Genomic DNA, 17,453 nt, shown 5'->3' on the forward strand with positions numbered 1-17,453 from the left:
TACAACGGATTCACAACTCCATATGAAGCCAGTTTAGGATCAACTATCTGAAATATATTAACCCAAGAGAAACTGTTTGCTAATCTGGTTGCTATAAACTACTCAGAAATCTGGTTGCTAATCTGCTCTACATATTTTATAAGAGTTCCCAAAACTAAACAGAAATCTGGTTGTTAATCTGCTCTGCATATCTAGTAAGAGTTTCCAAAACTAAACAGGAAAACTAACTAAACAGGAATCTGGTTGCCAATCTGCTCTGTATATTTCGTAAGAGTTCCCAAAACTAAACAGGAATTTGCATACACTGCATATTTCATAAGAGTTCCCAAAACTAAACAGGAAAACTAAACAGAAATCTGGTTGCTAATCTGCTCTGCATATGTCGTAATAGTTTACAAAACTCTGGTTGCTAATCTGCTCTGCATATTTCGTAATATTTCACAAAACTAAACAGGAAAACTAAACAGGAATTTGCATACATGGCATATTTCATAAGAGTTCCCAAAACTAAACAGAAAAAACTAAACAGGAATTTGCATACATTGCATATTTCATAAGAGTTTCCAAAACTAAACATGAAAACTAAATAGAAATCTGGTTGCTAATCTGCTCTGCATATTTCGTAATAGTTCTCAAAACTAAACAGGAAAACTAAACAAGAATTTGCATACACTGTATATTTCATAAGAGTTTCCCAAAACTAAACATGAAAACTAAACAGAAATCAGTTCCCAAAACTAAACAGGAAAACTAAACAGGAATTTGCATACACTGCATATCTCATAAGAGTTCCCAAAATTAAACAGGAAAACTAGAAAACTAAACAGGAATTTGCATACACTGCATATTTCATTAGAGTTTCCCAAAACTAAATAGGAAAACTAAACAGAAATCTGGTTGGTAATGTGTTCTGCATATTTCGTAAGAGTTCCCAAAACTAAACAGAAAACTAAACAGGAATCTGCATACAATGCATATTTTATAAGAGTTCCCAAAACTAAACAGGAAAACTAGACAGAAATCTGGTTGCTAATCTGCTCTGCATATTTCGTAAGAGTTCCCAAAACTAAACAGGAATTTGCATACACAGCATATTTCATAAGACTTCCCAAAACTAAACAGGAAAACTAAAAAGGAATTTAGATACACTGCATATTTCATAAGAGTTCCCAAAACTAAACAGGAAAACTTAACAGAAATCTGGTTGCTAATCTGCTCTACATATTTCGTAAGAGTTCCCAAAACTAAACAGGAATTTGCATAAATCTGGTTGCTAATCTGCTCTACATATTTCGTAAGAGTTCCCAAAACTAAATTCCCAGGAATTTAGATACACTGCATATTTCATAAGAGTTCCCAAAACTAAACAGGAAAACTTAACAGAAATCTGGTTGCTAATCTGCTCTACATATTTCCTACATATTTCGTAAGAGTTCCCAAAACTAAATTCCCAGGAATTTAGATACACTGCATATTTCATAAGAGTTCCCAAAACTAAACAGGAAAACTTAACAGAAATCTGGTTGCTAATCTGCTCTACATATTTCGTAAGAGTTCCCAAAACTAAACAGGAATTTGCATAAATCTGGTTGCTAATCTGCTCTACATATTTCGTAAGAGTTCCCAAAACTAAATAGGAATTTGCATACATTGCATAATTGAAGCAACAAAAATCCTAAGCACATTAATGGCGATATGCTCAACACGCCCCATCACGTGTGCGGTGGGTTGCACATTAATGGCGATATGCTCAACACACCCCATCACGTGTGCGGTGGGTTCCAAGCAACACGTGGACCGTAGTCGCTTATGTGTGGCGCTGAGATTCAAACCCATGACCTTTGGTATGGCTCTGATACCAAATTGAAGCATGTGCTCCATCTCAACTAAAAGCCTAAGCTGATAGTTGGATTGCTCATTAATGGCTATATGCCCAACACGCCCCCTCACGTGTAGGGTGTAAACGAGCCGAGCCGAGCCCGAGCATAGGTAGTCTCATGCTCGTGTTCGTTAATGATAGCACTGCTCGAGCTCGAGCTCGTGAACTAATGCTCGAGCTTGAGCTCAGCAATTGTCGAGCTGCTCGTGCTCGAGCTCGAGTTTAGGCTCAAATTTGAGCTCAATTTTGATCTCGAATTTGACATGTTTGATTTAAAATTTAAACTACTTTGTCTTATAACTTTTATCCATACATAATTATTAAAGTATTTTAATTTCCCTCTCCTAATTATTATTTTTATATACTAAATATAATATAATTATATTTTATATTATATATTATATAATATATTATAAGGCTCGCAAGCGGCTCGTCGATTCGCGAGCCTACAATACCTAAGCTCGGCTCGTACTCATTTAATCCACGAGCTGCTCGAGCTCGAGCCGAGCTCGATTTTAACCGAGTTCGAGCCGAGCGTTGACCGAACCGCTCACGAGCGACTCGGCTCATTTACACCCCTACTCACGTGTGCGGTGGGTTCAAAGCAACACGTGGACCTTAGTCGCTTATGGGTGACGCTGAGATTCGAACCCATTACCTTTGGTCTGGCTCTGATACCAAATTAAAGCATGTGCTCCATCTCAAACAGGAAAACTAAACATGAATTTGCACTGCATATTTCATAAGAGTTCCCAAAACTAAACAGAAAAACTAAACAAAAATCTGGTTGCTAATCTGCTCTGTATATTTCGTAAGAGTTCCCAAAACTAAACAGGAATTTGCATACAATGCATATTTCATAACAGTTCCCAAAACTAAACAGGAATGTGCATACATTGCATATTTCATAAGAGTTCCCAAAACTAAACAGGAAAACTAAACAGAAATCTGGTTGCTAATCTGCTCTGCATATTTCGTAAGAGTTCCCAAAACTAAACAGGAAAACTAAACAGGAATTTACACGGCATATTTCATAAGAGTTCCCAAAACTAAACAAGAAAACTAAACAGAAATCCGTTGCTAATCTGCTTTGCATATTTCGTAAGAGTTCCCAAAACTAAACAGGAAAACTAAACAGAAATTTGCATACAATGTATATTTCATAAGAGTTCCCAAAACTAAACAGAAATCTGGTTGCTAATCTGCTCTGCATATTTCGTATGAGTTCCCAAAACTAAACAGGAATTTACATACATTGCATAATTGAAGCATGTGTTTCATCTCAACTAAAAGCATTAACCACAGGAATTTGCATATTTTACGTGGACCATAGTCGACTAAACAGGAAGCATTAACCACAGGAATTTGCATATTTTACGTGGACCATAGTCGACTAAACAGGAAGCATTAACCACAGGAATTTGCATATTTCACGTGGACCATAGTCGACTAAACAGGAAGCATTAACCACAGGAATTTGCATATTTCACGTGGACCATAGTCGACTAAACAGGAAGCATTAACCACAGGAATTTGCATATTTCACGTGGACTATAGTCGACTAAACAGGAAGCATTAACCACAGGAATTTGCATATTTTTCACGTGGACCATAGTCTCAACTAACACATTAATGGCTATATGTTCAACACGCCCCTTCACGTGTGCGGTGGACCATAGTCGCTTATGGGTAGTGCTGAGATTCGAACCCATGACCTTTGGTCTGGCTCTGATACCAAATTGAAGCATGTGCTCCATCTCAAACAGGAAAACTAAACATGAATTTGCACTGCATATTTCATAAGAGTTCCAAAAACTAAACATGAAAACTAAACAGAAATCTGGTGGCTAATATGCTCTGTATATTTCGTTAGAGTTCCCAAAATTAAACAGGAAAACTAAACGAAGAATTTGCATAAACTGCATATTTCATAAGAGTTCCCAAAACTAAACAGGAAAACTAAACAGTAATTTGTATGCATTGCATATTTCATAAGAGTTTCCAAAACTAAACAGGAAAACTAAACAGGAATTTGCATACACTGCATATTTTATAAGAGCTCCCAAAACTAAACAGGAAAACTAAACAGGAATTTGCATACACGGCATATTTTATAAGAGTTCCCAAAACTAAACAGGAATTTGCACTGCATATTTCATAAGAGTTCCCAAAACTAAACAGGAAATCTAAACAGGAATTTGCATACACTGCATATTTCATAAGAGTTCCCAAAACTAAACAGGAATTTGCACTGTATATTTCATAAGAGTTCTCAAAACTAAACAGGAAAACTAAACAAGAACACTAAACATGGCACAATTGCAATTACGCTAACACTACGGACAGCGGTGTAGCTGAAGGGGGAGGGATTACCGGCCGAGAGACGATTGCCAAGGACGGAAGACTGCCGAAGAATGGGAGAAGAAGAAGCAGTAGAGATGGCTCGGGCGACTAATGACGGCGGAGCAGATTGTAGGAGGTGCCTGAGATTACTTGATTTCACGATGTTGTTCATCATCGTTGTTTCTCCGATTCAGTTATCTGAGCTAGAAACTGGAATTAAACAACCAAATTGCAGTCTCTCAGCTGTGGGAGATTGAGAGAGAAAGTTCCCGCTCAAAGAGCAGCGAAGGTGTGGTCGTTTTTCTAATAACTCCACAGCTTCCATTCAACTACATACTGTTCGGGAAAATAGCAACGTCAACGCACGATCTGGAAGCCTTTTAAGAAGCACGGACACTACGGATGTATGGTAGAAAGAAAATCTGTGCCGTGTTATAATAACACTACCTTAAAAGCGTTATTTGCCCGGTAACGGTGCAATTAGAACCCCGGCACGCTTTCGACAGGCTACACAGACCTACTACAGATAGCTTGCACTAGCAATCACGTAGGCGAACCTCACTATTGCTCAGACGAAGGGAGGGAGAAGGAGAATAGAACAAATGACTCGAATTCAAGGTGTGTTTTAAAACGATGTTGGGAGCTGCTATTTATAGTAAGCAGCCCCCTTCATCCCTTCCACAAAAATGGAAAGGACGAACATTGTCCACAAATGAGCGCCAAATGCGTTGTGCATGTGAAGAGCGCATGATGCGCTATTCACCCTACAATTCTAGCCACATAAAGTTAAGCATATTCTCCAACTTCATCTTTAATTTTCCAACAATCCCCCACAAATTTAAAGAGGAAAGGAAAAGGATAAGGTCTGAGCAATACAGATGAGTTGATCTTAATGTCAGTGTTTGAGAACTTGAACTGACACGTAGTGACACTGAGTAATTTTCTTCCCGGGAGTGATGTGAATCTTGAACTCACCGGTTAGATAAATTTTGAACTCGTATGCACACACCAACTCAAAAAGCAGGTTCTACAAAAGTCAAACTCTTTGACTTCTTATGAACACCCTTAGTATTAAAGATTGTTATGTCTGTCTCAAATATGGACTTCTACCCTGTCAAAGTCTATCACAAAATAGACTTTTAACTTTGACAAGTCTTACAACATTATAGATTTTTTTTTCCGTCTTGTGAAGTCCATCTCAATACAGACTTTTAACTCTATCAGGTCTATCTCGGTATAGACCACCATTAAAGGCTTATAGAGTAGTTAAAGACATAAATCAATTGTAAGTCTTTTCTTTCTATCATAGGTTGTTATTTGCAATGCAAACGACAGTTTGTGAATCACAATGAAGGAAGGTGTTGAACACCCCCACAATTACACGGTTATCACCATGTTTCTTAGCCACTCAGCTTCTTGGGATAACCCCATTATCTTTCATAAGAGGCGGTTAGCCCTTTTCTACTCAAGTTAGGGGTCTCTTTAGGTCTATCAACATAGACCATGATAGCCCTTTTCCACTCAAGTTAGGGATCTCTTTAGGTCTATCTCAACATAGACCATCCAATTGAGTATAAGAGGCTAAACTTCCAATGTGGGACAACATGGATAGGCAAAAGGAAGCCTTTCCTTTTAAATGCTCCCAACAATCCCCCACCATTAAAGGGACTTAGGCTGATGCTGTCATTGCCTGACAACGATCAAAACAAATTTTCATGCCAGTGTATAAAACTTGAACTGTCATATAGTGACATTAAGTACTTCTCTAAACGAGAGTGAATTTGATCTTGAACTCATCGAATAGACAAAGTTTGAACTTAACGCACTTAATTTGCTTTGGTCGCTTTAAAATATGTGAGGTCATATTCTTGACCCTGAGATATCCCCTGTTAGGTCTATTCTAGGATAGACCTTCAACTCTGTCAAATCTACCTCAACGCAGACCACCATGACTGGCTACAGAGTATCTATGGGCACCACGAGCACTTTGTACTCATGTCATTATGCGGTGAATTCATTAGGTTTGTCTCAACAAAACCACCCTTTCTCAAAGAGTTATGAATTCATTAAGAGCTGTAGCTCAACCTCACATGCGGTGAATTCATTAAGTTTGTCTCAACAAAACCACCCTTTCTCAAAGAGTTATGAATTCATTAAGAGCTGTAGCTCAACCTCACAGGTACACACACTGTCGGAATGACCAACTAGTGTACTATTTTGTAACTCTTTTCATGGTTTCGTTTGACCACAGAAGTGGGATCCACCACGAATTCATTACCACTTGAACTTTAAGCCCTTCCAATGAGTCAACGACTAATCCTCATAATTAGCCCTCAAGTAAGTTGATTCTCTTGACCAAACTTACATGCACTTTGACGAGTACTTCGTTTACTCGTAAATAATCCCTTGAGATTTTCATGTTTAACATGACACATTCTCTTTCATCATTATTCTCAATACCACAGAGAAACTTTTGATGAAAATATATGGAGTTTATTACCCCACAAAGCAACACTTACAAATATTTTGTCAAATGTATTTGATCTCTTACCCAGACTGATATTTGGTGCCCATCATTAGCTCCTTTGTAGACTGAGGTTTGCCGACTTGCTTTGTGGAGCATTATATAAGCTTCGCACTCTGCCTGATACATGCTCAACAGTTGATATTTCAACAAACTTGGTTATCTCAAATGATCACAATTACCCTTTAACTAGGAATTATAGGTATTTCAATATGACTCAACCAAGAGTTTAAATAATATATATATAAATGCTCATTGTTAGTAAGCCATAGAAATAATGTTGTCCACATGCTACATCAAGTTGAACAACATAATCACAAATTTCACATCATATTCTTATAAGAAATTAATCTCATACAAAAGGAATATGTTTGAGCTCATATTTATTCGGAATATCTCTCAACAATGAGACTTCAGAGTTGCCACTTGCACAATTTTTCCTTCCCTTAAGGAATTTAAAACTCATATAAAGCATTCATAGGGTGCAGATCAATATTGCAGTACTTCAACAACTTCTATTGCAAGGCTTTGATTGTATTAGCAACATATGAAAGTCAACCTCATTTCAGGTAAAGATCAAGTGGCGCTCTAACTGGCCTGCATGATCAACACCCTACTTCTTAGAAACTCCCAGGTCGAGTGGTGAAACCGAAGTTTACTTAAAAACCATCTTCTTAGACAGAGTGTTCAAGAATGATGACTTTTCCATGTTCTCACTAAATTACAATTGAAGCCTATGATATATGCTCTTATTTTTATACAAATAATTTTAGTAAAAGGTTTGAGCAATATCTATGCACGAATTATTTCAATCAATGTCATTAGTATTCAAAATACTAAAGAAATAAGTACTACTAAGTAATCAAAATCTAGACAGCTCAACTAGAATTCATGTACTACGATAACCATACTTCATGCGAACCCTTAAAACTAGAGCAAACATAGTTACTCAAAATAACTATTTATTTAAAGAGACTCTATACTCATCTTGCTCTGTCAGATTGACTTTTGCTAGTTTTGCCCTTGTGATGGTAGCACTGGTGTGCTCGGTGTCCTTGCTTTCTGCACGTAAAACACCTTCCTTTAAACTTCTTTATTTTTCTACTCCTTTCGTTGTAGACGGTTCTGACACTTTGACTTTCAGTTCCATTGGCACCGTACTTTTCTGACAGTGATTCCCAAATGACTTTTGCCGAATCTTGTTTGACATAGATGTCGAACAAATCGTCATTCATTTGTGACAGCAGGTATCCTCTGGCTGCCGCATTGTCATTTCTAAATTGAATCAGAGTTACACCCGGTTCTTGACCCGGAATGTAATCTATTTCAGGACTGCTTTCTCTCGATTCTTCACCCGGAGTGTAATCAGGTTCATGATTACATTTTGTAGCACCAAATGGAGAGAACACTGTTGGAGAAGGTTCAGGTGCAACTGAATATAGCACGTAAACCAACTTTAATTGTTCGAAAAGAATAAGCATTCTTTTAGCCCACCTACTGTAATTTTTCCCATCAAGCGCGGTAATTTTTGATAGATCCGGTATGACAGAAGGTGCCATAATGTTAAAGGTTGACTGTTGCAGAATAACGCTTTTAACTGTTGGGGAAAATAGCAACGTCAACGCAAGATCTGGAAGCCTTTTAAGAAGCACGGACACTACGGATGTATGGTAGAAAGAAAATATGTGCCGTGTTATAATAACACTACCTTAAAAGCGTTATTTGCCCGGTAACGGTGCAGTTAGAACCCTAGCACGCTTTCGACAGGCTACACAGACCTACTACGGATAGCTTGCACTAGCAATCACGTAGGCGAACCTCACTATTGCTCAGACGAAGGGAGGGAGAAGGAGAATAGAATAAATGACTCGAATTCAAGATGTGTTTTAAAACGATGTTGGGAGCTGCTATTTATAGTAAGCAGCCCCCTTCATCCCTTCAACAAAAATGGAAAGGACGAACATTGTCCACAAATGAGCGCCAAATGCGCTGTGCATGTGAAGAGCGCATGATGCGCTATTCACCCTACAATTCTAGCCACATAAAGTTAAGCATATTCTCCAACTTCATCTTTAATTTTCCAACACATACCGATAATGTCCTTCTCTGGTTCCCTCCCTACCAACTCTGCTGCTCTCTCCAATGTCTGGATCTCTTTGGTTACTCCCTCTCAAGTTCTAATCCTTCGTAAATATGTTCCTGGCAACCTTTTCGTCTCCCTTGATCTCTGGTAATTCCTCCAACAACATTCACTATAGTCTCGGATGCTGATTGAATTTTTTGTAGTTAAAATTCACAATGCATTTGTTGATATTTATACTGGAGTAAATGATAAAAGTAGTTGTGAAAAGTGTGTTTCAAAAGCTATAAACAATTAATACATTTTGATTCTCAAAATCTTGAATCTTGCTACAATTTGAATTATGTTTTGTAAACTGTTAAAGAATTAATACTACTGCCAACGTTTCGAATTGTGCAGGTTCATTGCAACAACCAACAATGTTTTGAATATTGAGATTATGTATAGAATTAAATGCAATTAATTCCTTCACGCAAATCACACGCATGTTGTATGCATTTATTACTATTTGTTAATTAGTACAAGTAATTGTTTTATAGAGATATTAAAAGACTGATTCATAATATACCATTGTCTAGAATCTTCTTTCTTTGAGCGGGAACTTTTGCCAATTGATCATTTACTACTTCTTATTGCTATTTTATAATAGAGATGTTAACATGCATGATCCGTGGCTGTAAAGCAATGACAAAATTGAATAAAAAAGGCATAGCAATAAAACGACACAGTGTTATTTGGGCTTATTTGGGCAGAAAAAATGTGAATCAGAAATTTTTGGTATTATATAGGTAAGATAATCGCCAGTCCAATCAATTTAAAAGCAAGCAAACAGCAAAAAAAAAAATGACAACTAAGATAAAAGAACTTAATGTTACAAAGTAACAAGTTCAATTCTTGCAAATCCATCGCACAAGGTCCTACGTCTTGGGTTTTCCTAGTGCAGTGTAGTTTAGCGATGTATAATTTGTAAAGTATTACAATAAAAAATAATAAAAAAAATAATAAAAAATAAAAAAGAATAATAAAATAAAATAAAATAAAATAATTAAAAAAAAAAAAAAAAAAAAAAAAAAGCGGAGGTAAAGTATTACATAAAAAAGGACAAAAGTAGTAGATAAAAAAGGACAAAATTAAATTTGTTGACATTATCCCCGCGTCTAACCACGTTATGATTTCTAAAGATATCCTCAAAAGTGTGGCGTTTTTCTTCATCTTTGAGAATCTCATACGCATTTTGAAGTTGCTGAAATTTGTTTGCAGCTTCAGGATCATCTTTTTTCACATCCGGATGTAACTGCTTTGCAAGCCCTAGATATGCTTTTTTGCTGGGAATCGAATCTGAATTTTTTTTTAAGGGGAGACGCGCGTTTTTAATAAAACGACGTCGTTTTTGCATCCGTATGCACCATGCATGGTGCATACGGATGCACAGCATAATTTGCCAGTTAGGAGCTTCAGTGTTCCTGGAACCTGTTTGCCACGTTATTAATATTATGCAATACAAACATTCTTGAGGCCCAAGAATTCATAACAAAATCTACACCAAACTGACTATCTTGGATTGGATAAAATCAAGGCGATCCAAATCATAAATTCTTTTATTCTAACTTGCTCATCCGTTAATAATGCAAATTACATCTTGGACCAGTGTTTAACATGCGCATTATGGATCTTAATTAATATAGGAATACGCGTCAAATATACCTCTCAGACCATCTCCAAGCCAGCGCCATTGCGCCAAAACACAAAAAAAAAAAAAAAAAAAAAAAATGGCGGAATTTAGCTCCAACCCAGCGCCATTTCGCCAAATTTTTGGCGCACTGTTCACAGTGCGCCAAAACGCTATAATTTTTTTTTTTCATTTTGACCCCTCTTTTTTGTTTAATTCCATTTGTGTTTTGTTTTTTGTTTTAATATATTTGTATATTTTGTTAAATTGTTAACTATAAATTTTATATTATTTAAAATGAATTATATCATTTGAAAGATCTCATCAAGACGATTAAAATAAGTCTAATATTGAACATAGATTAATTAAAAATGAAAACACATAAAGCTTAATTATAACAAAATTAAAGGAAATTACATACTTAATTTATAGCTAACACATAAAACTTAATTAAAACTACTTTAAACATACTTAATTTAAAACAAACACATAGAACTTAATTAAAACTACTTTAAACATACTTAATTTAAAACAAACACATAGAACTTAATTAAAACTACTTTAAACATACTTAATTTAAAACAAACACATAGAACTTAATTAAAACTACTTTAAACATACTTAATTCAATAATCTCCTAGGCCAGCATCATTTCCTCCCAAATGATTAAAATATTGAGTAAACTGACTGCTTGATTCTTCTCCTCCAAGTGGTTGACGAGCTCTCTTTGCATGAATTTGTAATTGTGTATTTTTAAGTCAATCACGCCTTATTGGATCTGTGATGGAATCATCATCTATGCTCATGATTCTGTTATCTTCCTGTTGTTCCGCCAACTGTAGTTGCTTTGCTTCATTTTGAAATTTTATCGTTTCATTTTGAGCTTTTATCATTTAAAGCTCATAATTTTTTTGGAGTTGAGTTTGACTTTGTTCGAACATTTGTGCGAACTTTTCATTATGTTCTGTGGCTTTGGCAAAATAATCATGACATTCTGCAAATGCTTGCTTCTTCTTTTTTTCCTTGTTACGCCCGGTAGGACGTTCATTGTTCAAGCCCTGACTTTCGAAATCATCGTCTAAGTTAAGGCAAAACGATGATGAACCTATTGACTTATCGCCTTGTGACTCTGCACCTTCAATGTCAGAACTTCGCTTTCGACTTGCAACACTTGGTTCTCTACCCGAAGGACTTTGAAATTTCTCCAAGTCTTTAACAATAGGCCATACATGATCAAATTTAAAACCATTTTTAAATTTGGCATCTTGTTCCATTAGTGCTTTTGCCCTATTAATCTGTTATAAACCACAATTAAAGTAAGTAAATAACACAAACGTTCAAAGTATTCACAATTTATATATAAACACAAAATACTCACAATGTCTATTTCTGAAGCTCCACTCGGATTCAAGTTCTCAACATGTACTATACATCCTCTGAATTTGGCGACAGCTTTCATTATAGTTTGCATCCGGGACGTAATTGACCTCAATGATCGAGTGCTTCCAACGTTTGCTGGTAGCGCTTCATGATAAGCATTCATAATACGAGTCCAAAATACGTCCCCAGCTTGATGATGACCCGTAGCCTTATCTTGGCAAATATTAGCATACACATGACAAAGGAGTTTATCTTCTTCAATAGAGTATGAACTAGTTCGAACTGTGCATGCCTTCGACATTTTTTAAAAGATGATGGAGAGGAATATAGAATAGAGAATTCAAAGAGCCAAGAGTTATATGAATAGAGAATTCAAAGAGTTGTGGTTTCTGATTTGGTGGTGTACTATTATATAGAGTGAAAGCAAAAATCAATTAATGGTTAAGATGGTTGTGATATAATCCTACGGTTGAAAATAATTGCTTTTGGGATTTGGGAAAGATATCATGTCAGATCTTGGATTGTGTGTTGGAAGTATATGAATACCAATTAATGGCTAAGATGGTTGTGATATAATCCTACGGTTGAAAACAATTGCTTTTGGGATTTGGGAAAGATATCATGTCAGATCTTGGATTGTGTGTTGGAAGTATATGAATACCAATTAATGGCTAAGATGGTTGTGATATAATCCTGCGGTTGAAAACAATTGCTTTTGGGATTTGGGAAAGATATCATGTCAGATCTTGGATTGTGTGTTGGAAGTATATGAATACCAATTAATGGCTAAGATGGTTGTGATATAATCCTACGGTTGAAAGCAATTGCTTTTGGGATTTGGGAAAGATATCATATCAGATATATAAATACATGACATACACACTTATCTTTCACCATAGCAATCATGAAATATGAATCCCTCACACCCCTTTTCATCATCACCCCAACACCCATCTTCATCCTCGCAAGAGGATGACAATGATCTCATTGCTACAATACAATCACAACAACAAGCACTACTAAGTACGTATGCTAACAACAATGCTGCCATGGCTTACTGTTTGGAGATTATGTCTACTCAAGCCATCAACCCAAGTCATGGCGGTTCAATTTCAGGGCATAGAGTGATTCACCGTGACCGTGAAGATGGTGATCGAAGATTACATGCTGATTATTTTTCAAAAAATCCAAAATATAATGAGACAATATTTCGTAGACGATTTCGAATGAGTCGAAATTTGTTCTTACGAATTGCCAATGCTGTTGCAGAGCACGACAATTACTTTGTGCAACGGAGAGATACAATCGGTAGACTAGGCTTGTCTACTTTACAAAAAGTAACAGCAGCATTTCGAATTTTGGCATATGGAGTAGCAGCAGATGCAACCGATGAATACATCCAAATTGGGGAATCAACAGCAATTGAAAGTTTGAAGAGATTTTGCAGAGCAGTCGTAGAGGTCTTTGGACAACGCTATCTAAGAGCGCCAGATGCTAATGATGTTGCAAGGTTGCTTGAAATTGGTGAGAGGCGTGGCTTTCCAGGGATGCTTGGGAGTTTAGACTGCATGCACTGGACTTGGAAAAACTGTCCAACAGCTTGGGCCGGACAATATGCTGGGCGTAGTCGAGAACCAACTATTGTTCTCGAGGCCGTAGTTGATTATGATTTGTGGATTTGGCATGCACATTTTGGTTTGCCGGGGTCGAATAATGATATTAATGTGTTGGAGGCATCACATTTGTTTGCAAACATTGCAAATGGTACGGCACCTCCTGCTCATTATGTTATTCAAGGGAAATTGTACGATACAGGATATTATTTAGCTGATGGGATATATCCGAAATGGTCAACCCTGGTGTAAACTATTCATCAGCCCCTAGGACCAAAGAAAAAGTTATTTGCAATGATGCAAGAAGCATGTAGAAAGGATGTAGAACGTGCATTTGGGGTCCTTCAATCAAGATTTGCAATAGTCAAGGGACCAGTACGTTTTTGGGATAAACATGTATTGCATGATATAATGACATCATGCATCATAATGCATAATATGATAATTGAAGATGAACGTGATGAGCAAGTCGATATACAAAGTTGGAGAGAAGCACCGGCTCCTGAGGTTGATATATGTAGAGATGAAAGAATTGTCTTTGAAGAGTTTCTTGCTCGACATAGGCAAATCAAAAATAAAGAAGCGCATTATGCGCTTCGTGATGCATTGATCGAACATATGTGGGAACATTATGGTAATTCTAATAATTAAATGTAGCGGGTGTTATTTATTATTGTGGAATAAAATAATATTTGCATTATAATTATATTGTATCATATAAACATAAAATTAAAGATAAATTGTATATTATTAAAATAAAATTATATCATTTCAAAGATCTTATCAAGAAGACGATTAAAACAAAATTAATATTAAATATAATTTAATTAAAAATAAAATTACATAAAATATAATTAAAGTCTAATTTATTAAATTACAACTATTAGTTTTGTTAAAAGAATAAAAGTATAAATATAAACTTTATGAGGGGTGTAGGAATAAAATTTGGTGCAGAATTTGGTGTAATGTATCGGAGATGGAAAAAATTTGGTGTAAGAATATGCTGGGAATATTCCTTTTTGGTGTAAAATTTGGTGCAGAATTTGGTGCAATGGTTGGAGATGGTCTCAATTGCACAACAAACTACAATTAGGCCATCAAACTAAAAAACAATGAAATTGGACCCCTAAACAACACAAAATCATGCAATTAGCTCCAAAATAAACTGTTTACCTAGTGCCAAATCTATGGTTTATATATTAAATCTGAGTTCATACGAGTGTGAGGATGCAAAGTGATATAGAGTTGCTCCCGCAGTCCCTAACACTAGTGAATATCCACTCCCGTGGTATAAACACCCAATAAAACAAGAACATGCATCATAATAAATCCATAACTACTACCATCCCCGATGCGCAATAATCAAGAATTAAACTCCCTAACAAAATTATCATTTCCCAAGGTGTGTGCCCCCTAAATTATGCCCAACTCCGTTGTGACACAAAGATAGCAAACGAAATAAGTAACTATGGCCACTAATTACAAGTATAAACAATATAATCACAATTGCAACACAAGTTTAAAACCCAAATAATAATATATTAAAGAATCTGAGAGCACAGGCACATAGTTTTATAAACACTTTTTACCCAAGAATCTCTAATGAAATTTAGCCACGCATGGCTAAATTATACATAGCAAATATGATAAAAGAATTACAAATCATCAAAGAGAGTACGAGATTGGACCAGACAATTTTTTTAAATCTTCTTCTTGATTCCCAAGATAAATTGATTTCTCTTTTTTGTTTTTAAAGATCTCTGAATGAATATTAGAATTGAGGAAGGTGAGATTTTATAGCGGGAGTCAAATCGGGACAAAATTAGAATTTCCCTGATTTAATTATGAATTTCGGCCATTTTATTATTAGAGCATCTACATCAGTAGATATTAGGAGCATAATGTCATATTCAATCTCTTGAGTGGGGATAATATCTAGTGTGAAGAAGAGATAATGGTGAGAAGATTTCTCCTGCAAAATAGGGGTTAATGTCAGAAAAGAAGGAAAAAAAATAAATAATGAACATCGCTGCTGTGCGCGTTTCGCGCACAGCAGCAAGCCCACATGGGCGCGTGCAAAGCACGCGCCCGAGGGCGCGTCAAGCGCGCCTGACACCTCTGTTTTTTTTTTTTTTTTTGTTTTTAATTTTTAGTTTTGATTTTTTTTTTCCTCCCCTTCCCCCTTCTTTTTCCTAATTACTCTTACATTATCCCCTATTCTCCCCAACCATTGTGGATGCTCTTAGGAATTTATTGCATCCCAATTTCCTTTGAATTCAGCGCTGCCTCAGTTTGGAATTTAATGCCGCCTCCCTTCCTTTTAATAGCAAATCAACACCTTTCATTACAGAATTTAGTGCCGTCCCTTATATTTTGGAAATAAGTGCAATTCATTTGTAATGCATGCATGCAGTGTCTCGGAAGCCAGCGCCCTTTTATTGATTTAGCGCATTCTGGACTTCGACGTGTCGAGTATTTTAGACTCCAAACTCGTTCATTTTATCTTCAAACTCGTCTTAGAACTTCTCTTACTTATAGAATTAACTTATAATGGTTCAAAAACATTAATAAACACTGTAAAACATTCAAGACAAGTGTGAACATAATCATAATTAAATAATAAAATAAAGGATTATGTAATTAAATTATCAAAATCATGAATAATAAGTGTCAAAGACACACACTTTTAAGATCCATTTAGAGTGAATTCTAGGTTAAAAGTAATCCTTTGTGTAGTAATTTTGTGCCAATTAAACCTCACTACAAATTCTGGCTTTTGTTGTACTTTTACTTTAGATTATGATGAGAAGACTAATAGGATTAGACTTGACGGCAAAATAATACTCCGGTATTATATTTGTTGGAACTGATTAAAGTCCAATTTACACGTTATCTACACAGAAAAAGACATTCACATAAATCAATAAAAAGATTTAGATCTGTCAAAGTCAAAACAGTTTCCTATTAAATCTGCAACTCCAATTCGTCAAACTACACCGGATAAGATTTGGCCCAAAATGCTTGTGTTTTCATTGGTCAATTATTTTTTCACCCGTTTCTCAAGGGCAGAAAAACTGAAATTTTTTATTTACCAAAAATATTTGACTTTATTATACTCCGTAATAGATAATAGATAATAGATAATAGATACGGAGTAATAGATAATAGATAATAGATAGATAGATTATTATTATTATTTACCACTTCCCTTAGCATGATCATTTCCCCCCTTTTGCGTCACTTGTATTACTCCTTCTTCTTCTTCTTCTTCTTCTTCTTCTTCTTCTTCTTCTTCTTCTTCTTCCCTTAGCGTGATCATTTCCCCCCTTTATTATTATTATTATTATTATTATTATTATTATTATTATTATTATTATTATTATTATTATTATTATTATTATTATTATTGTTATTATTATTATTATTATTATTATTATTGTTATTATTATTATTATTATTATTATTATTGTTATTATTGTTATTATTATTAGTATTTTTCACCCGTGCGATGCACGGAATGAAATTATTGTAATATATTAAGAATATTTAAATCGATATATAATTATTTAAGAGTTAATTTCACCAGAGGTCGCTTATCTTTCCTGACAATTTCAAATTTAATCCTAGAATATAGTTATTAATTATTACGATTTATTCTATGTTATAATTCTTACCTTAATATTCTTACTATTATTATTAACACTTAATTACTTTTAGATATTATTATTACCACTTAGATTATTATTATTATATTATTATTATTATTAGATTATTTTCAAGTTCTGTTAGTATATAATGGTCGTGAGGCACAATAATAATATAACCATAATTAAATATTCTTGTATTGTATTCCGTGAGTCACAATAATAATATAACAATAATTAAATATTCTTCAATTCTATATTCTTCTAGGATTTCTATTACCATCATTAATTATTTCTTAATTTATCATAATTAAATAATTT

At 35.2% G+C, this 17,453-nt stretch overlaps 1 pseudogene; it reads left to right on the plus strand.

The window, feature by feature from the left end:
- The first annotated feature begins 12,786 nt into the window (after nucleotides 1–12,786).
- Nucleotides 12,787–14,139, plus strand: LOC109155359 (annotated as a pseudogene).
- Nucleotides 14,140–17,453: the final 3,314 nt, after the last annotated feature.

The sequence above is a fragment of the Ipomoea nil genome, unplaced genomic scaffold (genome assembly GCF_001879475.1).
Source record: "Ipomoea nil cultivar Tokyo-kokei standard unplaced genomic scaffold, Asagao_1.1 scaffold2701, whole genome shotgun sequence".
NCBI lineage: Eukaryota > Viridiplantae > Streptophyta > Magnoliopsida > Solanales > Convolvulaceae > Ipomoea > Ipomoea nil.